The following is a 27,303-nucleotide window of genomic DNA, read 5'->3' on the forward strand; positions in this document are numbered from 1 at the left end:
GCGGAACGGCGAGGAATGCGAGAAACAAAAAATGGCACAAACGTACTAAAAACTGAAAGCTCGATTCTGGCACAGGAGCAAACAAAAAGCAGTCGAACCGAAAGAAAAATAGACAGCAAACGGTGTTATCAGTTCAGTTGTAAAATGACGACAAGCCAAGTTGATCCTCGTTAAAGTACTGTGAAATAGCGAACCGAAAGGGGCCAAGTCTCGTGAAAAATGGCTTGTTTATACTCTAGGCTGCTCTTATCTATTTCTTTATTCTCAGCTGTTATTTCTGATAGTCATTTCTCACGTCACAGTCGGTAAAACACTGAAATCGAGAAAAGGACGAAATCGCAGTCTGGAAAATTTGTATGCCAAACATTTATGATTAAGTAATTTCGCACCTACATTTTTCTAACGGCAAAAATGTACTTTTTGATTTCCAATGAACTGCAACGAATATTGCATAAAAATCATGAAAGAAAAGTGCAGGATGTCACCGAATCTATATAACTTCCTCAGAGTGGAAGTTCCATCACGAATTTTCAGAATTTTATCATCGCGACGACTCTTTCATTTCGTTCAGTCTATTTCAGCCAACAGTCGCACGTAATTTAGCAAGAGTACTCAGGAAATTGTTTAAAATCGTTTTTCTTAAGCAGACAGGCAGCGAGAGAATTTGAGGCGAAAACGAAATGCTTATGTTCAAATCGGGATCAAATTTATTTAACTGATTGCGATTTGCTTATTCTGCAAAGCCTTTGCTTATCAGTTTATTGAAATATTGAAGGAAGTATGGGCGGGTGGAAAAGGGAATTATCTTAAATGACAAAATATTTAATTTTGCAAAAGGTTTTCATTGTTTAAGGTGTTTAGGTGCTGCCAGAGCCCCAGCCTAAATAAAATATGCTTGAAGAACCGATATGAAGCAAAGTAATATTAATATTCTACCGACAGATGCAAACGTTTGAGAACTACTAGCAGCCAAAAAAACCTTATCTGAACTTCTAGAAACTTTAATTTCACCTCATCGAAAATCTCCCTAAAACTAAATCGGAGCTATTAGCGATTTTCTTCGTTAAGGTTCAAATAGAAAATTCAAATTAGCTTTGGCGTCTCATTAATAATCAGGATTCGATTACTTATATACGAAGTTTTAATTATGCCCGAACGACGAACTTCCCGTAAAGAAAACTTTGCTTCTTGAAACGCGACCCTCTTCCGAAAGTATTTTGATAATTGTCTGAGTCTGGTCTTTCGTTTTGTTCCGCGGCATCCGTTTCAAATTTTGATTGGATATAAATCTATCGTCTGGTGACAAGATCTATTTGATTATTTCCTAATTGAACAATTAAATTAAATTCAAGCACACCATTATCAAGATCTTGTTTCTTTTCAGCTTAGTGGGAAAATGATTTAGGAGAGCAAAAAATTTATTTTCTAGGAGACTTTTTCTGTTTTACTAGAACACTTCAGTTCATATAGTAATTCAACTGTCGTCTTATATGGTGCTGAGGAAAATTTCGAATAAAGAAAATGCCCAGATAAAAAAAAATGAAAACCGCTCCGTCACTTGTTAATATTTATCTTTAACCCAGATATAAACGTAATGTCTTGCCACGCCGTTCAGTATTTCTCGCAAAAGATTGTTTCATAGTCCGTATCGTCTGCACCTAAGTTTAAGTTTCTTTGTACTGCAACCATTCAGACCTTAAAAATCCACATCCTAGATTTCCACTGGGACACTTTTACCGGAACTGAAACAAAATGCTGCTCGTTATTTTAAAATATTGTACGAGCGTTCTTTTGGTGAAAAACCAACTACCTTTTCTATATGACTTTTTGTGGATTTAGCAACTTGCGCGTAAGCCGAATGAGATAATAATAATTTTAGAGTGGCCTACTTTTGTGTAGGTTCTGCTGCAAAAATGTGGTGTTAAAAATCTCGCAGTTTTAGGTACCAACACTCATTTTGTATGACTTTTCTCATATCCATTCAAACTAGTGTTGGGTATTTTTATTAGTTTGTTCTCTGTTTTGTCTATTTCTATTGAATTTCCTTTTTAATGCAACTATGTCGATTAATTTTTGTTACGAAATGTTTGCCGCAATTATAACGACTTACTAGTGCATATTTCCATGAGATTGTGTTATTTAAATGACCCTTTTTGACCAAAGATTCAAGTCAATAACATTTTTGGAGCTTTGAAAACTTACGTTTAATAATTCGAATAGTCTCACTGTACAGCAACATGATTGCAATTTATTTACAGTTGATTTGGCAGTTTCAAGCCGTGTTACTTCGATACATTTTCTGCATTATATTTTTTTCAAGACTGCAAATCCGGTCATTATCCGAAGACGAAATTGTGGGAATTCTGGCATTCGATCGGCCTCTGTCGACAATGGCAGGATGGAATGACACGACAGTGCTTTTACATCTGTTTTAAATCGAATGGGAAAAACGACGATAAGAACGAGGGAAACAAAAGGTGAGTGTGTCATTACAGAAAGGAAGAATCCGAAATGTGGAAAAGCAAAAAGGCGCATAGAGTGGTGGACGCCAGAGTGAAACGGACCAAAACATCTTCGTATCTAAAAACGTAATTGCACCGAATTTCGTTTAAAATGTTTTCAATGTTCTGCTAAAAGAACTTAACATTGGAATTTTTATGCGCCAAACAAGATGTACTTATATATGAAATAAATACTGAATTTTGTGGGCAAGATATTTTTAAACTCTGACATGATACTCCCCTACAAAAAGTCGATCATCGCGTTGGTATACCGGATTTCATCGCACCTGTCGTCTAGAGAACTCGCATATTGGTTATTAAATTTGGCCTTTTATGCTTCAGGTGTATATTTAAATGTCACAGAAGCAAAACATTTTCATACTCCTGTCTGTGTATAACTCAGTGTAGAAAATTATGCGGAACCGGTTATCTAAAGTGTGTTTAATTTTAATTCAATCGTTATAGTAGTGTGTAAAAACACCATAAACAATCTGAAATACTTGCTTAAAACATTCCTAGATTTGTCACAGATTTCACGGGTATATTGCAAACTCATAAGAAAATGCAACAAGTTTTATTAAATTTACTTTTTTGCCATAAAACATGTTATAAGTTTATTATTAATTTACGACATAACCATTGATTTACCATACACCAAAGGTGGCATGTTATGAACTAAAATTGAAGAGAATCAAAGTTAAAGATTAAAAATGTTCTGCTTGTTATGCAATAAAATTGTACACAATCTTTTCGATTGAGTGTTAGGCTCTCATTCTACTGCATTCTACCACCTACAGTGTTTTCAAGTGAATGCTACATTTCTTAGCTTTATTTAAAGTAATACTTTTAATAAAATAAAAATTGTTGTAATTATTTGTATCTGAAAAAGCCTTTCAATTCGCATAATAAAAGTCTCTGCCCAACTAACAAGTTTAGAGTAAATCATGTAAACGCTGCTTGCACCGTTCCATATGCAGCGTTTCAATCTGGATAGAGTTAGAGACATTTTGACCGTCCGCCGTTATTAAATATATGTCTATTTCGCTGGAATAATGAGTGTTTAATATAATCAGTCTCTCTGCTGTTTTCTTATGCTTACTGCCATGAAATTGCCATGAATTAAAGCGAAGTTGTTATTTGTTTGGAAATACAATGTTCCTAATACAAAATACTCTAATGTATTCACACTAAACTCGTTGGAACCAACATCAAGTATATTGTTTTCTGCAAAATCCTGCAAATCTTCTGCAACAGAGCAAACTTGAAATCAATGGAACAACGAATGTATCATAAACTTCCTGATAGTTTTAACTTATTGACAACGTTCAAGGAACAAGAATTTAAGCCTGATACGCAAAATTCATATAAAACACGAACAACTTTACTAGTCGTATTATAATAGCTGTGCATTAACACCAACCATTGCACTATTGTCAGTTTCAAATCGAATGCGAATGATCAACTGAATTGAATTAACTTTTCAGCTTAACTATGGCTGCACCAATCTACGATGTATCCTAGAATTAACACATTCATATTCATCAGTTTGGCGAACTAATGTGAAACCCATTAGACTCAAAATAATGCCAATTATAAATGCCATGCAAAGTGCTGGGTATAATGCAAATAAACGCGGTTGCGTATGTTTAATATATGTATACACAAATGTCAAAAGATGTTTGTGGTTAAATTATAATATATATGTGGCATGTAGCTGATCAATTATGTATTAATTACACGAATGGAAATAGGAATATTTTAAAATATGTTATGCTTGTTACATACAGTTACTTTAAACTTAATGTCTTCATCATCGGTGTGGCTGAAGAGCAGTAAATAAGTGATTTTAGTGAGACATAAAGCGCAAAAGTGTGACAAAGAAGCATCAACTTAAAGAGGCGCGACTTAACCAGAATTCATTTAGCATTTCTAGCATTAGATGCTTGCGGGGCGTTGAAAATTATTGAACTATAAACAGAAAAAGCTGTCCATTTGCCAACCGTTAGTGCATTCAAAGAAACTTTTGTTAATTAATTTATAAAATGGGTCCCAGCTTGGAAGATACCTTCCAAATCTCATTTGTTTTACAACGTCAATTTAAGCAGTTTCTGTTTTAATATTGTTTAGCAATTTTCATGATTATTTAAGTGAGTCTTTTCAAGAATTCTTAACCGTTGATCACTGGTCACATTCAAGGTATAAATCTCTCAACTAAAGCATTGTTTTTTAATAATAATTTCGGTTCAAAATCCCAACAGAATTGATTTATATGCTTGAAACGACAGTTGCTAGCTTATTTAAAGAGATTTAAAACATGGCACGTGAAAGTGGTTTTAGACATCTGCCGCTGAAATCACCTGCACTTAAAGGGAGGCACGTGACGCCACGCTTGAAATTAATTTTAATTTTGTTTGCCAGTAAATACCTTTACGATCCACGCTACCTGTGAAACGAAGGGAATATGTAATTAGCGAATACCTATTTGTTTAATTCAAAAGTTCAAAGACAAGAAATATAAGGTAAGAGAAACCGAGTCATCAACCCACAAGGCCCGACGTTGTTTAGTTTCAATTTTATCGCGCAACTTTCATATTTTATCTAAAACTTTACAGCATAAGCTCGAAATTAGGAGAATTTATTTGATATTTCTAAAAATAAAAATTAAAAAAGTTAAGTGCTTTGCAGCCGTTGTTATAAAAGTGGAAAAATAAAAGGCAAACTTAGCAGAACTTTAAGGAACTAGCTGTTAAAACTGGCAATATGTAGTTTGAGTTGGTAAAATTTTATTTATTTTCTCTCTCTCCAGAAAGCGGTTTGTTATCTCATTTAACATGCCTTTTGGGATGAAAGCACAAAAGGAATTTAGTGATTGTCTTCTTTACATTTCGTCGCTATTATATTTTTCCAGTCGAATAAATATATTTTGTAGCATCTGCCAGTAAACATCCAATTATAAGATAATACAGCTTTGTCGCAACTTTTCAGCTTTTTTCTTCATTATTGTTCCGCAGCAGTAACAGCAGTAGGAATGTTTTATAATACACCCCTTTCACATTTGAAGGAGATTTATTCTTGTTGAGTGATTGACGGAATTAGAAAACAGCGCGATTATTGTTTGTATTGAATTACAAGAGTTAAGTTCTGATAATTAAAGGTTTCATGACGATTATTTGCGATTTTTTAATTATTTGTTAATTGCAAATTTTTATGAAAGGGCGTAGGCTATTGAACGTGTAATTATCATTTAAATGTTTTCTTCCACCACAAAGTCACTTGAGCGACATTGGCAAATAACGCAACCAACCAGTTTTCATTAAACTGGTCCCACAATAAGTGAAATAAGTACTTTAACAGTGCAAGCAACCCTCTGAAAATGAAATAGCCATGCATGATAGCATGAACCAATCTTCTATCGACCACAATAGAAAAACCCGAAAATTATCATTTCATCCGTTGCACAAGTGTAAACTGTTGTAAACTTGTGGCTTTTGCTTATACCTTTCCAGAGATAAAAAATGTGTAACAAAACTTTCTTTCTGAATCGCTTATCGTTTAAATTTAATTCTAGCTTGCAAACTGTACTGTTGAAATATTTTCGATTTAAACATTTTCCGATCCCAAAACCCATTGATAGTAATATAATGATTATTTGTATAAAATATTTTTGGCTGAGATTAACGGAAACATTAACTGTGAAATAACTATATTTTTATTTGCTTAAAAATCAAGCAATCGAATTAAATCAATATAGTGGTGCGCACTAAAAAAAAGTGTCAATAGAATGTGTCATTACTAACGCGAATTCCTTTCTATGAATGTATTTTGCATTTAAACATTTGAAAATCCTAAGTTAAAGAACTAATGAATTCTTAAATAATGGCAAAAAATGTATTTGAGCCATTAACCCCAAAACGACATAAACTTTTGATCCACAGCAGTTTTAATTCTCGGATTTTCCATTCGTATTTAGGCATTCCAAAGAAGCGAAGAAGAAGAAGTTTAACTGAAAAATCAGTGAAATTTTGCAATCGGTATCATCGACTATACTATTATGATATCTTTAATTTAAATGCTGTGGTATTTATTAAATTAAATTAAACTGAGCTTTTGTAAATGTTTAAAATATTTAAATGAATAAACTAACAACGGAATTCTCCTACCTATTGTTCTTATTTTTGAGATAGAAAAGTACTAAATAAATGTTAAATAAAGTAAATAAATCGTGCGGATATTTTTTCTATATTGAACTAAAAATATGACATTTATTTAATTCATAGAATGGTTGTATAATGTATTGCAAACGATAAATTCTGTTAAACCTTCTCATGGGAAACTTAAGCAAGAGATTATATATGTAATTACTGAAAAGCATATAATGAAGTATTTCGAATTCACATATTATAAGTTGTGCAAAAATACCAAAAGTTCGACAGGTATTGAAAAACTCCTTTTTAGGAAAGAAAGTAATTTTTGAAAATTCAACGTAACATTACTTTTATGTAGATATTATTTTGAGTAATTTGTCAAGATGTCTGAGCTGCCTGAGCTCGTAAATATTTAACGTTGTTGCTTTGAAATGTTCGACATTCAATTACATGAAAGATTTGCCAGAAGTTCAACCAGGAGGCTGAGAATCGCTGGATGATAAAATCAAATTGTTATGTCCTCATCACGACCACCGATTTAAAACGAAATTGGTTTGAAAACCCTGTTTTAAACACTAATTAAAATGGTGTCATAGAAATCACTCTTCAATTTTTGGAGGTGACATTTTCTAGTTATTGAAAACTCTATAAACATTCGAAATCACATCAAGAGTTCATAAATGCTTAATAGGAGAAACTCGATTCCCAGTTTCTTACATGAAATACATGGGGTAAATAGAGTACTTATCCCGCCTAGGAAATATTGCCTCTGTAGTTACTGAAACAGTAATGTGAACCAAAATCGTAAAATATTTTTTGAATCACAATGGTTCCTTGAAGACTTTTTTTGAGATTACGGAGCCACAGTTACATCTACGGTTCACAATAGTTTCATCAATACGCGGTAAAATTATTTTACTGTTTGATGCTCTTTTAAGATCGGTTTAAAGGTTCTATTTCAGATGTGCTCCTTCAATCATTCATTCTGCAGCATTATTTTTGGAGTTTTGACTTTCTGAGCCACCGAGTTGCGGAATAATATTGGAGTCGACCTAATGTATAGTTGCTTATCCCTATTTCCATCTTACACAAGTTATTAATGGATTGTAGGGCTGAAAAGGCATAACTAGTCGTTCCCCTGCTATTTTGCGGTCTTTATAACATATTAAATCCTTTCTAAAGTCCTTCACATACGGATTAGAGCAAAGTCAGCTGGTCACCACAGGAACCAGAACTTCCGCGGCTTCCAGCCCGAAATGTGCCGGACGGTGGCTTTGTTTTAATCATGCAGATACGTCAGTCCTACTCTGTAATTATTCTTTGACCCTGCTTTAATAATTTGAGGTTGTTCTGCATTTGACGCCTGCAATATCAGTGAGATATACGTTTTGCGGTACACACTGACGTTGAAAACGGTTCACCCTTATTAGATTATGTAAATGGATCAATCGTGAATCGTATAAAACCTCATTTACTGAGTGGAATGTTAAAATGCTCGCATACTACCGAATAGTCAAATTTATGAGTGAAGTGAAACAGCAACGGGCATCAAGTTGAATATTTGGCAACAGCAATTCGAACCGTGGCAATAAAATATCATAACTGGAGATATCGGAGACCGTAGGAATAAAATTCAATGGAGTCATTTCTGTTAAGTATCCGAGCTGTAACCTTAATGGGTTCAAGGCATTTCGACGTCAAATTTGGGCATATTTAGATAATGAAGCAGCCATTTACTGAGGCGAGGAATTTTCCAATCTACATGTAGGTAGAAAAATTTCGTCAAAATTTCAATTTAAGTCGAAGAAATCTGGCATAACTAATTACTTTGCCATTAAACCATCTTTGGTTTGATGAAATAATAATCTCGTAAATAAACATACAAATCAGCTTTGTTGATTAATTACACATTCCAGGATTTTACACTGATGTTGAAAACATGTTGCATATATTTTTAAATCGATCAAGACCGCGAAAGCCTTACGAAAGGATAATAATTTCCTCCAATAGATCATGTTTACTCTACTGAGTCGATCCATTTCGTTTTGCATTGAGTGAAAATCGGGATTGAACGATCTGAAAAAAGCTTTAGGGGGAATTTAGCTAATGATAAAGAAGTAGTAGATGTGAAATACGACAAAACCTACATAGTGCGTATAATAGTAGAATTATACGACAAGAGTTTTAATTTACAAGTTAGAATTTATGCAAGTTTGATTCGGTTTATAGTAGATGCATTATTGTAATAAGGTTAATTGCCTTTGGCAGTGTTTTATTGCGACTAGGTTCTGTTTAGTATTATATGTATGTTGACATTTATCTAATAAAAAAAATTCTCGCGCGAAACAAAATTGTGAATAAGTATTTTCAAGTTTTCTATAAAAACTAGTTAGGTATTTGACAATTTATAACATGCAATAAATGGTTCCCAATGATTATATTGCTAAAAATATTAGAATCAAGTGCAACTTTCAGCAATTTGGTTAATGTTGCAAAGAAGATTGACCTCCATTACGCAGCAAAAGCAATTTCACGGGTTCTACGAAATACATTTAAAGCATGAACATTGCGTTCCTCCTCATCGGCCACTTATCATTTTTGCCAATTTCACAACTCGATAAATTCGTCTGTTCAAAATCTAAGGCTATTTGTTGCTACAGAATACTGCCAGAATAAAATTGACACTATTTTAATTTTGGCTATTGAAAATATCAGAAAACAATTTAGAGCTAAACATTTTAAATCAGGATAGCCTGATGTATGACGGATACTTTTTTTTAACACATATCTATGTAGAAAGTAGGATAAATAAAACTAGCCCCCAAAATTGAACTGAAACTATGTATCTGTTTGGGTCCAAACCATCAAAAGCTAATGTTGTGGAGTATTTTAAATTTTCTGCCTAGATTTCTGCCGTATCAGCTCTACTCAAACGTATTAGTTTAGTTTCGCATTGACTATGTTGTAGTTCAAAATTTATGAAAAATTGTTTTTTTTTCGGTCATGTTTGCTTGTAAGCTGAACAGGTAGACACGCAAATACTATTAAAAATTGGGTTCAATCAGCACAAGGACTAGTCCTGCTCTTCGCTTGTTGTTCTGGAAAGGAATATCGAGTGTTTTAGTGCTTCAGAGTTTCGTTGAGCGAGTAGAGTTAATTTGCTGTAAAAACAGTTAATTCAGCCAACGAGGATGGGAAATAAATATAGACAAGTCGGATTTTCCGTAAAACTAACAAGTGCTATTTAGAACCACAGCCAAACATTGCCAATTTGTAATTAGTTTCAAAAATGTGTTGAATGCGACTGAAGTGATTATTTCATTTCTAACAGCCGTTCCTAAGTGCAGAAGGAATTTAAAATCCATCCCAACTGAACTTCACGGGGGGTAAGTTTTGCGGCACTCTTCCGAGCGTGCCTTAAATATATTATCAGAAGAAAATTCAAATATATTTTAGCGGCAACGCGGATCAGTTGCGGATTAGATTGTTACGAGGTACTTGATTTATTGTTATACTTAGTTGATTTGTGTACGTTGCTAGTAACGCCTCGTTTCTCTTGCAACGGGAGACGAGATTGTTCTATTTATATACACATTTAATTATTTTAGTAAATTAAATTGGTCTCCAAAGCTGACATCGTGTTTTATGGCCCCCAAAATAATAACAAGGCCTCGCTGCTGGATTAATCTTATTTGAAGCAGGTACAGGTTACTTGTATGATGATGTTATGGGCATTATTCATTATGTTGCCATTGGCAAACATGTTTTAAGCGAATCGCGATAATATCGCTCTATTTAAGGAATTCGGATCTTTCATGTTTAAGATTTACGGCACTTCTTAGCGTGTATTTGCATTTTTCAAAATTAAACGTTACTAAGCATGCCCAGAAGAACATTTGGCGTTTCTGTTTGATGTTCTAAGCTAAGGACATGATTAACAACTTAAAGAAAAACTTTAATTTTACTCGGTGTTGGCCACAACCAATTAGGCACTTAAAGCTATAGGAGGTGCATAAAAATTGAGGTTTATTCAGAAAAAACTCCGCAAGAGCAACCAAATTTCAAGCAAATAATTGCGTTGCCCAATTGGAACTGGGACAGTTTGAATAGCAAAAATGCTCAAAAAGCAGCATAAGTAATATTGCACAGTTTACTAGTAAGATTTTTAGAGTTCAGTTAGTTTTAACTAATTATCCGAGCGTCTTCATTTTCTCATCAAGATGTTAATAAAGACCGTCAGTTGAAAACAACATTTTCAGTTGCATATTTGTAGGGTAAAGATTCTTATCGAAACGTTTAAGAAAAAACTGAATTTGGGTTCCAACTTCACAAGTYGGTTACARATTTTGTTWYCACAAATTGCCGTTTCATATGTACCWATCCTTCCGAACCTCTTTGGAAAATAAATTAAMTAMAATGCTAGTTAATGAAAAAAAACCTRGATATAGACAAACTTRCAGCGAGTATCACGCATATGATTGAGGACTCTTTAGAAKAAGTTAATCGTAGCAAAACGAATAAGAGCAAAARTCGTAGACGCCGAATAAAACGAACTCAATAAAATAACTAAACAKAATATYGGGGAACATAAAARGACAAAGCAAGAAGATCGAATATATCGCAATAATCGCATCGTACAAGGTGTTTYATGACGAAGGGGCATTATTTTARCCACGTATTCTTCGTCCACGTCYGAAAATGACCCTAGTTTGRTATGTAAATGATAGCACAAAAATACTTCGCTGCCGATATGCAAAGTTRAAATTTCATAAAAAAAAWTAATTTTGTAAAACGCATGSRATRMTTTATAWACAGGGTGTCGCAATAAGGATGRTAAGCGGCTGTATCTTGGAAAGTATGTGTTGTAGARTGATCGRAAAAAAAWTTGATAACACACTTGAAGAAAATTATTTGCTGGAAATTATTTTGAAATTTCTCAGATGAYYAMTAGATGGCGTAATTGCAAACGGTAYTTTAAAAAGTCGATTTTAYACRGAAATTGTCCCGATAAGTGAAACATCTAGTAAGTTTAGTMAAAAGACCATAAAAAACCGTACCTAACTTGTCAAATAAACGGTGGGGGGGATTCTGAAGAGAGGCAATTGAAAGAGCAATAAAAACTCTACAATATGTGATATAAAAAAAATCTTAATCATTTTCGACAAATTCGCTGTATGAAAAAAGTATTTGTTTTAATTTTTCACAAAAATGCTACCATCAAGTTATTTTACACGCATTCGAAAGCAGAGGAAAAAATAAGCCAAGCCGCGCAAACCGCTTCTTAAAATAATATCTGGAACCGATTTAATACTTGAAAATAATAAGAGTGCAAAATAATGCAAAATAATGCAGGGTACATTTTTTATTTGGAATGCAACAAGTAATTTGAAAATTAATTGTAATAATTAAAAAAATAGACTGGCGTACAAAGAATATAAATATTTTAAAAAGTACTCAGAGGGCCATGGTGAGGACAATGTTGGGAATCTCGTAGAAGTGCAGAAAGAGAAATGAATGAATAGATAAGGCGGAAGACGAAAGTGGTCGACGTAGTAGAAAAAGCAAGAATGTTAGAACATTTTGTTGGACATGTTGCAATAGTCGATGTAGATAAATGGCAGAAATTAATACTGTCCTGGGGGTCATATGACCATAAAAGACCTAGCTATATTCAAAAATGGATGAAAAACGCTGAAGAAAAAGAAGAAGGTACCAATAGAAATCTACCACTTAATTTGTAACACGTTGGCTAGTTGCAAATACGAAAAAAGTCATTGAGTACAATCAACTCGAGATAACAGCTCGACTTTGCAAATTATTTTGACTCAGTTGAGCATCTTGCGACACTATGGATCTTCTTGTCCTAGTTGAAAACAACTAATTTGAAACAGCTACACTAATAACAAGCCAGTGAATTTGCACCGATATTTAATATCATATGAACAAGGGTTTTATTTGGGTAAGTAGAAAAACTCACCACAATCTCTTCCTTACATTCTCATTTGCCACAGCTTGAAATACTCAAACGACCTGACACCATTACATTAATTATTTTGTAAGCTGATTTCAATAGGTCAATATAACAATATTTATTCTGATTCTTAAGACCAAGATCATAAAGGTCTGTTTTATTGAAATCGCATTGGAACAGTCTAACGAAACTTTACTGCAATTCAGCGTTTCGACGAAAAACAAATGATTCACATTAAAAAAATCAAACGAAAACCCGTATCCGTAAATGCATAGACATTAATTCTTAATCGCTGCAATATAACGACTAAGTTAAAATCCCCGGCCATACATCAGCCGGTTTTGGAACATTACCCGACCAACCAACGGTAGGAGAAGATGTATAAATCCAGAGGCTTTATGCCACAAAGAGTGATTTCGTAGTCGTAATTGCATATGTAAGAAAAGCTTAGATTACCTCGGCAAACTAAACGCTGGAGTGTAGCTCTGGTCGGGCTGGCTCATAAAATATAGGTCGTAAAAGCAATATAAACTTACTTTACTTTAGTGAGGTTTGAATAAACTTGCCCATGTATTAAGCCCAAGGTACTGTATACTCACTTAATAAACAAACTACATCAAGATTTAATGTTTTTTTAAATAAATTTAACAGTTGGAGATGCTAATAGTCAGTATTTAAGTAGCATCTTTGATTAGCTGGTAGAGAAAATGTTAGATATTTCAAGTGGTATAATTTTTTACTTTCAATGTTGATATATCCGTTGTGATCATTTTCATATAGTTAAATGTTCCACTAACTTTAAATCTGCCATTGAACCAACTTGATGAAAAAGAAAATATGACACTGAAAAAATTAGAACAATTGAGAGTAAATCTATATCGATAAGTAAAAGCGATCCCAATTATCGCTTAGCACGTTTCGTTTATAATTTCAATATTGATCCGTGGACCGACAAATATAGGTATAGTGTAGATTTTAATAATTATTCTAAGCACATTTCGGACACAAACTTACTAGACTTTCCGAACTCAAGTAAAAAGTTGTGCAAACAATTTTGTTGGCGATAATTGAATTTTATAAACTCCATTAAAGCAATTTGGCTTCCTAATAGTTTCGGTCGCACAAAAAATACTGACAAATTAGCCGTAAACTTTTACTACAAATACCTTAATAGCACTAAACTGGAGTACTAATATTTGATTTTGACTTTACGCAAGTTGAAATTAGGTACTGATTGGGAATTACTTGTGCCTGTTTATTGAAGAAGATGTGTTTTCATTTAGTGCTAGACAATTTTTTAAAAACATTTGAATGCTAAATAAGTTTTTGTGATTGTAACTGTAAAATCTGCTAGTAGCAAACACATTCGACTTACTTTAAATTGACATGCCTGGTTATCAACATCTCACCTTTGACTATGCAGACGTTAGCACATTATAATGAAATTAAAATATATTGATGAGAGTTAAAGTTAGAAATTAGGAGTGAAATTGACTGAAGAATATTGGCCATTTTGATCCACCGATCTTAAATAAGCTGTCCAGTTCAGATGGAGAGATAATCCTTAAAGAATACTACAAAAATGAGAAAAGCTTAGGAGCCAAGTAAGAAAGAAGAAGAAAAACGCACGAAAACGTTTGCTCATATCACAGATAAATCGAAAGACATCGATGCAGAGTGCAGTGGAATGTGCAACGAAATGCTATAGGGTCGCAAACATGGATAATATTTTGCACAGAAAAATATTAAGGAAGAACTAATAAATCCAGCATCCATGAAGGAAAATTCGTTGATGAATAATTAAATGTTATGATGGATTTAAATTAATCATGTAAACAAAGGAAATAATGGAAAGAAAATAATAATTAGAAATGTAATGAAAACAAAAATCGGAGATGCTAAAGGATAAAACCTTGAGGAAAAATGGAGTGAGGATGAACAAACGATAAATGGTGGTACGAAACTTCTTAAGGACAGTAGAAAAACTTTTACGTTTGGTGAACCGATTAAAGCTTCGATATGTAATGGGAAAACGCGGTTAGAATTACTGGTAAATATTTGGGCGTTGCAATAAAGACACCGAAAAAACCTAAAGCATTATAACCGGATGTAAAACTAACAGATCGTCTAAAAATTCTTGCTAAAGATAGAGTAAATAGCGCACATCAATATTTAACCTAATATGCAACTTTGGTAGTAAACACCATGAGTGGCTGAAGTTTGAATCATCATTCAAATAGTTATCGGGACTATAAAACTATAAGTTTTATAAAGCGACTGAAATTATTCCCAAATATTACCCTCGAAAAAAATCATCAATTCAGCTTCCCGAACGACATCCTTATGCATCTCACGAATTTTTCTCTTAAATCTAAATTTCACTTATAAAATAAACTTGATAATTTGGTGCGACCATTGCCAGTTTCAAAATAAGAACAAGAAGGAAAGGAAAATAAGAACAAGTTGATGTAGAAAGATGCTACTTACGCTTTTTTAAATCGCAACTGTACTTTTTTATTCCGATTATTGTAAGAGTTTTTGGACTTTATGCTTGTTGTTATTCCGGTACATTCGAAGAAGCAGCACAAACCTACTCAATGAATTTACTAATTTCGGTTTTCCATGTTTATCAATTTATTCAAATAATGCTTTTGGCACTTGACCCCGTTCGCATTTTTACTCTTGAATTTTAATTGGTGTTTGTTAGAAAATCCCTGCCTGGAAAAGCACAAGCGAATAAAATATGCCAGTCACATGAGATCAGTCATATTTATCTGAATCATATTATTAGTCACTTGTTAGATTTAAATTTATTATAGCGAACTTCCGCGTTGCCACAAACTACTGAAGTATCCTGCTGCTCATGCCACTTTGGAATTACTGTAATTATGATATAGCTTATTTAGCTAAACTTGACATTTATATAAATTCCTAAAACATATTTTATTTCTCTTTGTTGTTAAAAACAAATCCTGAATCCGAAAATAAACATTACAATTTAATATCATATGGAGATCCAAAAAATATGCTTAAAAATGAGAAATAGCGGTAAATAAAATGACCTAAACAACTAAACATTACGAAAGCCGCTAAAATACACCTGTCTATACCCTTGAATTATTCTTCATGATATGTAATTATTTGGAAAGATACTTATTTTAACGCCTGTATAGCTGTGCCGAAAACATCCTGACTTAAAAAGGAGAAGAATGTAAATTGATGCAAAACACAATGTAATTATGTACCGTTAATGCCAAATTTGAAAGTTTAAGATACATAAAGTTCTCATAGCCATCCATGAGACTGTAATATTATAATGCTTCTTCTAGGTGGAAGCTCAAAATAATTTTCAGTCTTTATCCGTCGTCAAATCTTATCTTTAATTCCAGTTGAAAACAGAGTAATATTAATTCGTCTTTTTCCTTAATCTGTAATATTCCACAGATCCATTCTTACAAACCACATAGTGCGCAAGAAATTTTTGATGTAACAAAGTTGGAATCGGTATTAAAACTCTCAATTGTAAACACGACACTGGAGTTGGTCGTCTTGCCATCCATTCTTCGAACAAACTTTGTGCACCGAAAAGTTAATTTGTCTTTGAGCGACTTTAAAAATGAAGTTCGGCTATTCTTAGTGTTCCGACGAAAGTTTTCAGATGGAAGTTCGCTGTATCATTCTACTCCAGAGGATATTTTGATTAAGATTTTATCATAGTTCTTTAGGGCCAACATGATAAATTACCTGCTTGGTTCCGTTAAAAGTTATATGCCTTTGTTCGTCGGCTTTTCAAAATATAATTCTTTGGGGATTTAATAGAGTGTACTAAATAAACATATTTAATAGAAATAGATAAGAAAATTGCAAGGAAAGCAGTGTTTATAGAATACTTTCTAAAAGGAAAGATGATTCGGTTAGAGCAGTACTTGAAGCTGCAGCTTATACAAGTGTGTCAAATGGTAGCAATTTAAAAGAGCAATGGACAGAGTAACTTGCAGCTTCTCCAAGCATTATATATTCCATTGGAAAATCTAAAATTTAAATGGAATTTTACATTTTCTTGTCATCAGCTGCCGAACATATTCATTTTCAATTGATCGCAGCAACGTTTATATAGTAAAAGCATCCTTCTCCAAACTAAACGGTCAGTCTTTACATGTTAAATGTTAGCAGTTTTACAAATAGCGAACATTTGTATGGGTGCTCTAAGCTCCACAATTTTCTTGTAGAAGCGGACTGCAAATAAAATGCTAGTCCTTTATTAACGATTTGTCTGCTATGTGCTTGTAATTCTAAATTTCGACAAAATGGTTTCTAATGGAACATAGTGGGCTTTTAAAGCTGTAGACGAAATAGAGGAGATTAGGAAGTTATTCAATTGCTCAACAGCTGGAAAACGTACTTTATAGCAATTTCTATTCGTTCAATTTAAGCATCGTGTTCATGAAATATTGATGCATAGTAATTAAATTACATTTTTGGTTAAGCAAAAAGTTAAATATTTAAAACAAATTTCAGCTTCTCAATCATGCACTAAAACATTGGTTCATAATGAAAAATTTCGAATATGTAAACTTGTAAACATTGAAATTTTAATGCGCCAAACAATTTTAATCAAGTATGAGTTTTGTGATTTTAATCAGCATGGTTTTCATACATCAAGCCACAACTACATTTAATTATAACGTTTTTGAAATTAATTTTAGCTGTAGAATTCCAATTTAACAAAAACTGATGGAAAATAGCAGGCAAAAATAAATAATATTGTTCCATGGAACAGACATAGGTCGAAGCTAAGTGGACATAGTTAAATTGGGAGGGAGATCAGAGTCGCATATAACATATGACATACCTTCAATTACAATACAATTCTACCTTTCGATATTTTAACTAATTAAGATAATGTTTAATAAAATAGTGGATTTTTGGGCATATAATCGAAGCACGCAAACCTCGTTCAGTTGTAGGATTAATATTTCAAATGACCGTGTTTTCTACATTGAAATGAATGGAATGGAAGTTGCAAACGTAAACAAAAATAAATTAGAAATTTCCTCCTTTTTTTAGTTGCAGTCGTTCCCGTTTTATTTTATTTATATAATAGATCAGTAAACTTAGATTCCTTCTGTTGAAAGTTACAGGTTCATTTAAAAACATTGTCAATTGATCCATCTCTATCAATGACGACTATAGAAAAATTATCATTTTAAAATCTGATTACCAATAGAAAATGAGCCTAGAGAGTTTTTGTTCAACAATTAAAACGAATGTTTCACGCTACAAATGAAACACAAAACTAAACTTGCATAACAACAACAGATTATAAACAGAATTACTTTTTTTCACTCCAAGTACCCACATATATCTACGAGCTAAATTATGTTGTTTTGACGGCGTTCAAATGCACAATGTCAACTATAATTTTTATTAAATATAATCTTGAGCAAAGCAGATAATTGTCATAAAATTACTTGTTTTCAGTTCTAGCTAAATATTTTTAAAATATATAGGCGGACAAACTCTTAGAAGATGTTCTAAAATTAATTTTAGTGTGTTTGATGATAAATTATATTTTGCCAAATATTCATATTAAGTCAGATTGTGAAATTGAACCCAATCTGGCTTTAATACAATCGTCATTACTTTTCCTTTTTTGTGTATGATGATGTTAAGCTCAGACAAGCATTAAATATACATAAAAAATCCAAACCGGATTCCGTTATCAGAATTCTTCGAACAAAACCAATAGACTAAATTTATGATCTCGAATACTATTAGCGTCATAAATTGTGTTTCGGGCAGTCGCCATCAGTAACTAATTCTGTATCAAAAAGGACGCCGACTAAAAAACAAGATTTATTCCGCGACGTCTCCAAATTTTAATAAAAAACAATAAAAAAGCAGGCCTCCAAAAAGGAAACTTCTCACAATAAATTCACAATTCATTCTGTCGTTCCGCCTGAAACGGACATGCAAATTCGGGCCTGGACTTAAAAGCTGAGCTTAATTAATTAAATTTGCTCCGCATAATTCTACACTTGGATTGTTTTATTGTTGTTTCCTCAGTCTCGAAAACGTTAAATAATTTTTAGTTCCCCGGATTTAAGGATTTAAAAGAGTAATTAGGACTTAACTTTAACGCGTTTAAATGGTATTGCCATCCCAGTTAGACCGCGAAATGTAAAGTGTCTATCCCAGGAATTAGACCATAGAATCGCTTGAAAAATCGATACTTATTTGCTTCTGAATTCAATGTTTCTAATTAAAGCAGCAACGAGTCTCTGCTTACAAAACACTTCGGTTACTTGGCTTCTAAGGAAATCATCAAAGTGTGTACAAACAAATCACGATATTAACTGGTAAATGTGCCTTCAAAATTTGAATTTCAATACAGCATAAATCATGTGAAAAATATTCAGTAGGTATCCTTATCATCTTAAGTGCGTTAAAAGTAATATAATTCACATGTATTCCGATTCAAATTAGGAACAAAGAAGCAAGGGGTTGCTCCTGAAGAGGCACATTAAGGGGAGGCAGGTTGTCAAGGTAACATTATGATTTAGTGCAGGAATTCTCCTATGTGATATAGGAAATTTATTATGTAGACGTTTTCGGGGATTTTCATTTAATAATATCCGCGCCAGCAAGTTAAGACGAGGGTTGACTACTTGGAAACATTTTATTTGAAATTCGCAAGCGTACACGCACATTGTATGTTAAAAAAATATTCTACCCAATTCTTCGTCGAATTTTTATTTCAATAGTTGTATATAATAATTGTATATATAATATAAAAAAAATTAAAAGGACTTACATAACAACATTTGACTTGTGTTGAAACACTCCGAGCATAGTTTGGGTAAAATATTTAGAAACATATAAGTTTTGAACGTCAAAAATTCATAAATGGGTATCATTCAGCTGAAAAGCATTGTTCTACTCATCGAACGTTTTTATTTAAATTGATTTTCTTTTGGATCTTAGTCAGTTTGCTGCAGACAAAATCGAGTTCAAAATTAAAATTGTGCATATTTTTTTTGTAATGAAGCCTAGTGGAGTTATTATAAATATTTTATAAAGGTTGCAATATGAAGAACGTTAAATTTTTGCTACATCATATTAACAGCAGTACTCAACATGAAATATCTTTTTTATTGAATTCACTAGTTTGTTATCAAATGTCTGCGAAACTTGCCTACTATCTGCCAGTACGTAAATCAACACATTATAATTTCACTGAAATGGAAGGGAATAATATTCAGCGATCACAAAATGATCGTAAGTATATTAAATGCTAAATAAAATTAGCATGTGTGTAATTTGTCAAATCAATTGGTTTTTATTCGGACTGCATCGAAACAATTCGAGCATTTTAATTGATTTTCAAACTATAAATCGAAATCTATCACGTATATTTGTTCAATCGAATAGGCCCAATTTTGCGTGAAAAGCGTCCATTTGTTCATACCCTAAATTTAGTCCGAGCGTCTGCTCCTGACAGTAATGGTGTCGCCGACCTTTTATTGGAATAAACGGAACCGGAGAACGTGTTTGAGAAATATGCCTTCTTTGTTGCTTGCTTATGAAAACTTTGCGTAAACTTTCCGCAAAATGCCAAATTTCACGTCCCGAATTGGAAGCTTTAAACCTGCATGCTCGCTTTTATTTAACTGAAACGCGCATTTCCAGAAAATAGATACTCTATTCTAATTTGCTACGAAAGCGTTTTGTAAATGCAGGCTCTTATATAATTATTCAAGTTTCGACTATTCGAATTAGAACAAACTTCGTGGGGCTTTGATAGGCTTTGCTGATGTTTAAATTAAACCAGCTGCATAATTACATGCCATCAAAGGTTTGTTTTTAGCCACGGTGCTTGTTTGTTTCGAATTTAAGTAAACCATCAAAACGTGAAACGATCCGAATTGCTTGTCGAAACTTCAAAGTGAAACTTCTATCAACCTTTTACGATTTTATTTCCTGATGCATTTTCAATAGATCGCTTTTTCATCAGTTTTGTGGGTGGTGGTAAGATTACAATTATTAAGAAAGAAATTATAAAATATGTAAATTTGCTTACATGATGCTACACAAATCTAAAGCTTTTATTAAGGAAAATTTAGTAAAGTGCCACCTTTAACAGCTGCTGTATAATACTCTTTCCAGTTTCAATATGTTTGGAACCATCCAATATATATGAACAACATAGCATCAAATATTTTTTAAATACTCCAAAAAAACGGCGTGTCTAAAATGAAAGTTTGGGGTGAAACAGACGGTAAAACCGCCTAAAAAAGTACAAGTCTTTTCTTCCTTGTCATGATGTCAGATAGGTAAAGATCTAGATTCCCCACTGAAGATTTACGTTAACATTTAAGCTAAATAATTCGAAAACTGTACGCGTTGCAATGCGAGAGTTGAAATTGTGTGAAAATTTCAGCACCGTTTAGATAGAAAATAAAGCTTTTATCGACCCAGACATACATGTTTTTTTTATTGACTAGGACTAAATGGTTTATTAGTTACATGGGGGACTAAAAATGACAACGGAAAATTGATGTAAAAATATTAACATAGCAGATGCACGAAGATCAAAAATTGTTCGATTTAATCGTGCCTTTAGACCAACTAGTGGAGGATTATTCACTCTTGAATGGCATCTTGATTAGGTGTTAATCAGGGCGAATAAGAATATTGGAAAATATAAAATATTTTCAATTAGGCTAATAAATGCCAAAAGCAGAGCAATTTCAGGTATTTTAATGGGATGCTTACAATTTATAAAGTAAGTAAGTGCTATTTCAGTATTTGGTACTAATTAAATCTAATTGCACATGAATCATGCCTTCAAGATTAATTGGTTGATACACACTTAGAAGTGCAAACATAGAAAATATTGAAAAGCTTTATCATATTACACAAAAATACGTATTTTGCTTGAACCACCTGCACATTTTTAGTTTTGCTTCTCGAGGACGTTTCCAGGCCATCCAATTATCTAACCAATGTTAAGAGGACCTATTTAGTTTCTTTTATTTGATATCGACTTATTTTTTATCAATAATATGAGTTAAATCTAAGATTCAGGTGTATATGAATATGTAGTCAACTGACGATTTATTAGATAGAAGACCATTAAACGCATATAAAGTTCTTATAAAAATTTGTAGATAAAGTTAGTCGTAAAATGTCCTTGCAGAGAAACATGCGAATTCGATTTTTTGTTGAACCAAATATTAATTCAGAAGTAAAGTTTCGTTGGGCGCTCCTAAATAACAAGTTTTTCATACAATTGCCCATGCTGGTTGCTTACCATAATGATTTAGATGAAACCAATATTATACGTTCTATTTTCGAGTAAATCTATAATACAGCGTTAAAGAGTTTTATTAAATATGAACAAGTTAGATTCATTTCCCGCACACCTGGAGCGCATTTAACCTGTTATCACGTTTTAATTATAATTATTGAGAAACCGCTAAATTACGTGTTTCATGAAGTGCGAAACCTCATTATGGTTTGAATTATGAGGGTGTCTTTAATTATTTTAGTTTCCGTTGATTGGGTGATTAGCGGACACAATACTGTTAAGTCGGGGTAGAGTAATATATGCGATTGTCGGATTATATCAAAGCAAAATAGGAAAGGAAATTGGCAAAAGAAGTAACTAGCTATTAAACGGGAATATGCTAGCGACTATTTAAAATATCAATGAAGGAAATATAACAAATGTTGTACTAATAAGAAATGTGTTTTAACTTTTGGTCACAAAAAACACGAAAACATTGTGGAAATTTTCCCGTTAATAATGTGCTGAACGCCCAATGAGAAAAATGAGGTCCCTTGTATTCTTGTATTAGTTTCACGGCAGGACTTGCAACAGCACTAAATAATTAATATTTTGGAACTAAACAAAAAATTTTTCGCATTTAATACTCGGTGTTAACGCATCAAAACGATTTAGCAATGAAACAGCTTGAAAAAACCATTAAATTAAGACATGTATGGACCAGGCAAAGCAGGTCGAATATGATTATAGATAACAAGGAAATACAAATTACACACAAAGGCAAACAAAAAACGAGTCAAAAAAAGATGTTAAATTTTACCTTGACAATATCGACGAGACTGATTGGTCAGCAACAGCATGATATCGTGGAGAAATCTGGAACAAATTCAGTTAAAAGATGAGGAACGAAATAATAAAAAGCAGAATATTTACACTTTTTGTAGATTATGATCTGAACCTAGTAACTAAACTGCTCAAGAAAATAACATTTACCCTAACTTTAAAGCCATAAAGCTCGTGAGGGTTCTGAGCGATTAAATTAATGTTTGAAGGTTTTGGATTTTTTGATCCTATCCTTTTCCGTTCAGTAGCTGTTTTCGGAAAATGTCTGTGCTGTAGATAAAGTTTCTACAGAGTGGAAAAGGAAGCAGTGCAGAATGTCGGAAAATTCTGCATGCTCCCAATTTGAACAATTTTTATTCCGAATTTTTACAATCGAGGGTATAGAGATATCCCGTGATTCAAACCGATTAAAATTTTATTGTTTATCGCTTTTACCAACAGTATCAGCTCAAAAAATCAACTTTTGGGTCTTGAAGTGATAATTTTTTTAAATTTATTTATTTTATTTAAAAGTTCACTTAAATTGAAGGTTTGCCAGAATCAGGGACTTTGAATGCTATTCTCATTTGGATCACTGTTGATGCAACCCTGCATATTCAATCTTTGTCTTAAGGCAACTGTGAAGTATCACACTAAAGCCAAAAAGTTTATTTTTCTAAACGCCGTTTAAATACAAGAAATAGGCGAGAAATTCAGAAACATTTTAGAGATGTAAGGTCTATCTTTATTCCTTTGGTCCATAAAGCCAAACTTTCTGCAGGTTTGCATTGTTTCAGGCTCCAACCTGTAGGAACTTTATGAGCATCCTTAAATTTTGGGAAAAGCACAGGTGGGAAGAGCACAGGTGGGAAGAAAACTAGACAACAATGAGAATTTATCCAGTTCATAAATTATGGCAAATTTTGGGCCCTGAAAATTTTTTTGTTGAACAGTTTATGTTATGACGGTAGTACCTATTAAAATAGAAAATATTCAAATAATAAAATTGAAACACATGAATTCCATGAATTCTTGTCTGTCTTAAAACACTAATCTTGAAAACGAAAATAATTATGATGCTGGATTATAAAATTTAGGTACATTTTCAGAACCCTTATTATGTGAGTTCCTTCATTCAGCAAAATAATTTACAAGTTATTACAATTTCCTTTGATCTCTAAAACTTTAAGAAGCTCAAAACACATTAAACTTAAATGGCAAGTCGTTAACAGCGAATACTCAAACACAATCAATCTTCTGGTAAATTTCTAGATATTCGAGTTTATGCAGATCGAAAACAAGATTTGTAATCCAAACATCCGTTGCAAGCACTTCCAATATTTGCTGAAATGTTGTACGAATTGATATTTTGAGTCATTAACGCCTTTGGCCAGCTGCTAGTCTTATTGCATTATTTTTCCAAGTTTTTTGGCTGGAAAGCCGACCAGCAAGCGGAAGCTCGCCAATATCACTGATATATTTGCCAGATAAAAAAAACATGTGAGAGGTTAGAGTAAAGTACATAACATAAAATAGCTTTAAGGGAGTTTTGTGTTTCCACAAAGAGGTTATTTCGCAAAGGATCTGTTCTGGACACGTGCTTTGAGGAAAGCGCGTCGGATCTGAGCTACCCGAGCCCTTTACAAGTAAGTGATACCCTAAGTCGATTAAAGGGGAGTCGAAATTGTTGTTTCAGCGGTATATTAGAAGGTATTGTCCTACAAACAAGGTTCTAAATGGTTCTACCTTTACAGCTGATACGAATTTTCAACAGCTTTAGGTTTGGAAAACCGAAACGAGAGGCACTCGAAAGCATTCAAAAGTGGGATTAAATGAGAAAGCCACACAATACAGAACAGAGTGACATTCTTAGACTTTGCCAACAGAAGTGAGTATCTCAGAATTTAAAAGAACCCAATGATTGAAACAGAAAATACGTTGAAATAGCTAAGAATCCAACATTAATTTCTATTTAATTTTAAATTGGCGAACTAAAAAAATATTTTACATTGTATAATGTATTGCAAAATCTATTATTGCAAATATGTATTTTTCATAGTAAGAGAATATAAATAATTACTGCTTCCATGGTTAGATAGACAGGTTCATACGAATAGCCATAAATTAGAGAATGTTTAAATTGGTTTTCAAGCCAATAACTCCTGACATACCAAGCAAATAATTATCCGTACCAGTAAAAATTCCCAATCAGTTGAAACGAAACCGTAGGCAGAAACTATTCGAAACAAAAGCGCTAAATTTAAACCGATATCCAATAGGTATTTGTGTTTGATATATTTTTAATTCTCTAGGAAGAAATAAATTTATTCTGGGACGTCCGAGTGATTTATACGGGCTAATTTTTATTGAAGTTAAGCCTCCGAAGCAGTGGCTTAAGATTTATTAATTGGTTAGATTTTATCTCCCCATTTTAAAACATTAACCATGTTAAATAAATTGAGTTGGGGTTAAATATGGAGCATTGTAATTATTTGTGAGTTATTTCCAAACGAAACGTTTATTTTAAGATATTTGGAATACACACAGTCTTTTCAGACTCTTCTATACTAATTTTTTTCTGGTGTGGGTTATTTTGCGATTGGTTGCTTTTTTAGTGGCTGTTCTATTGAGATTTGATTTTTATCCTGTTCGATCATACATTTTTTTCTTGAATAATTAACGTAAACTGAAGGCAGAAAGTACTAGAAAAATTATTGTTTTGAAGAAGTTTCACTAGTTTGTACATCAATTCATCGATTACCTTTTTGGCTTTAATTTACAATTGAGAGCTTCGGTTTTGCGCTTTTGAAACTTGAAAAGGTCAATTGTTTGAAGTTTTCTTCTTGAAAGTGATTTTAGTTGTTAAAGTTTGGCTTAGTTTGACAACATTAAGTAACAACCTTCAAAGAATAGTGATCACATTCCTGTGCAGGTCAGAGAGTGACACCAAAATATAATCGTTAGTTTGGCAACAAAATTGCACTCACCTGGTCCATCTTCAATGCAATTTATCTGAAAAACATCTCAAAACGATCCCAGGTTATTAAAACACAAAACACTCACACTTGCCAAAGAATACTAATTAACTGACGACGGTAGCAGACTAACCCTTTACCTTTGATTATCGCAAAATATGTGTTTATTTTTATGAACGTTAATGTAAACAAGTGTATCTTCGTGCCAGTCGAAAAACCGGATTTTCGGCTATTTACAATAAATGTTCAGAACTTGATTGCCAATATTATTTGTGTTTGCATGCTTGAACCTCCAATCTGTATGCACATTATTGCTTCTGATTGTAGCTTAAAGGATAGGCAGTCTAATTCGATAGGAAATGCAAATAGTTTTTGGAAGAACTATATGTAAAACTGAAATGGATCTGGGGCTGAAATGTTAACGTCTTTCGCAACCAGAAGTAAAAACTGCAAAATGGTAGCATTATAAATGTACTTTTCATTTGAGTAATGCGCATTAAAATGCGAAATAAATTATAGGGGCGTTATCCACATCCATCTGAATGTCTTTAGGATACATTAATCCCGGAGATAAGTAAAGGACGGGACGAGATTCTGAGCTTCTCAGCGCTCTGCTTTTCATTACCGCCCTTCCTATTTAAATTAACTTCAATTTGAATTTAAGGTTTTTCGTTTAAAGCCACTGCCATATCAAAAGCGCTGGAATCCGGAAGGACGTTGCGGGACATAATGTCCAAGGACTGCCACAATCCCTTAGGCTTTACCGTCTAAATTGTCGTTTAGCATAAGAAAAAGGATTCTTTTTTAAATTAATTTATTCAATCTTATAGGCGGGAAAGAAACGTAATTTGGCCCATTAACCGACTAATGAGATAAAAACCGCCATTTGCTCCTGTTTATTCGGTTAATGCCAGATTGCCTAATTTCTAACTTATATCTAAAGTAAAAATCGGCAAAATAGATATTAAACCACAAAAATTAGGCATATAACAATATATTAAGTAAACCGTTTTTCTTGTAATAATAAAATACCGCGAGCTAGAAGAAAACAATTGGTCATTTTTACAGCTAAATTAAATTTCAATACTTTTGGGCTTTTAGAAATGGAACCCGGAACTTAAAACTAAAGTTTTTCTTTGTATAATCAATATATGCAATCAAAATACTGTTTTTTCAGTTTAATACAACAAAACCGATTTTTATTTAAACAAGACAAAGATGTTAAAACTTTGCAATTAAAATTGGCGGTATCGAAAAATCTGTTTTATTTTTTTGTAGAACTCATAAGTGCACGTAGCGGAAATTTCAACTTCAGCGTGTTCTCCCCCATTATTTCAATGTGTTTCGGGACATCCTGACATGTTTCAAAGCAATAAAAGGTCCGAGAGTTTGGCAAAGCGAAATTTTATTTGTCATTAACAAGCACTTAAACTCAGAGCATTTTATTTTCACAATTTAGAGAAACAAACTGGAAACGATTTCGTTCATGTATTAAAACTTTCAGCTTTCAATGGAGCTTAGTAATTAGTCGTTGAAAGAAACTGTGAAGTCTTTCAGTTAAGTGTGAATTTATTCTTATTTTTTTAAATCCGGTATAAAG

The sequence above is a fragment of the Dendroctonus ponderosae genome, unplaced genomic scaffold (genome assembly GCF_020466585.1).
Source record: "Dendroctonus ponderosae isolate FM_Combo_2020 unplaced genomic scaffold, Dpon_F_20191213v2 Dpon_F_20191213_4, whole genome shotgun sequence".
Taxonomy (NCBI): Eukaryota; Metazoa; Arthropoda; class Insecta; order Coleoptera; family Curculionidae; genus Dendroctonus; species Dendroctonus ponderosae.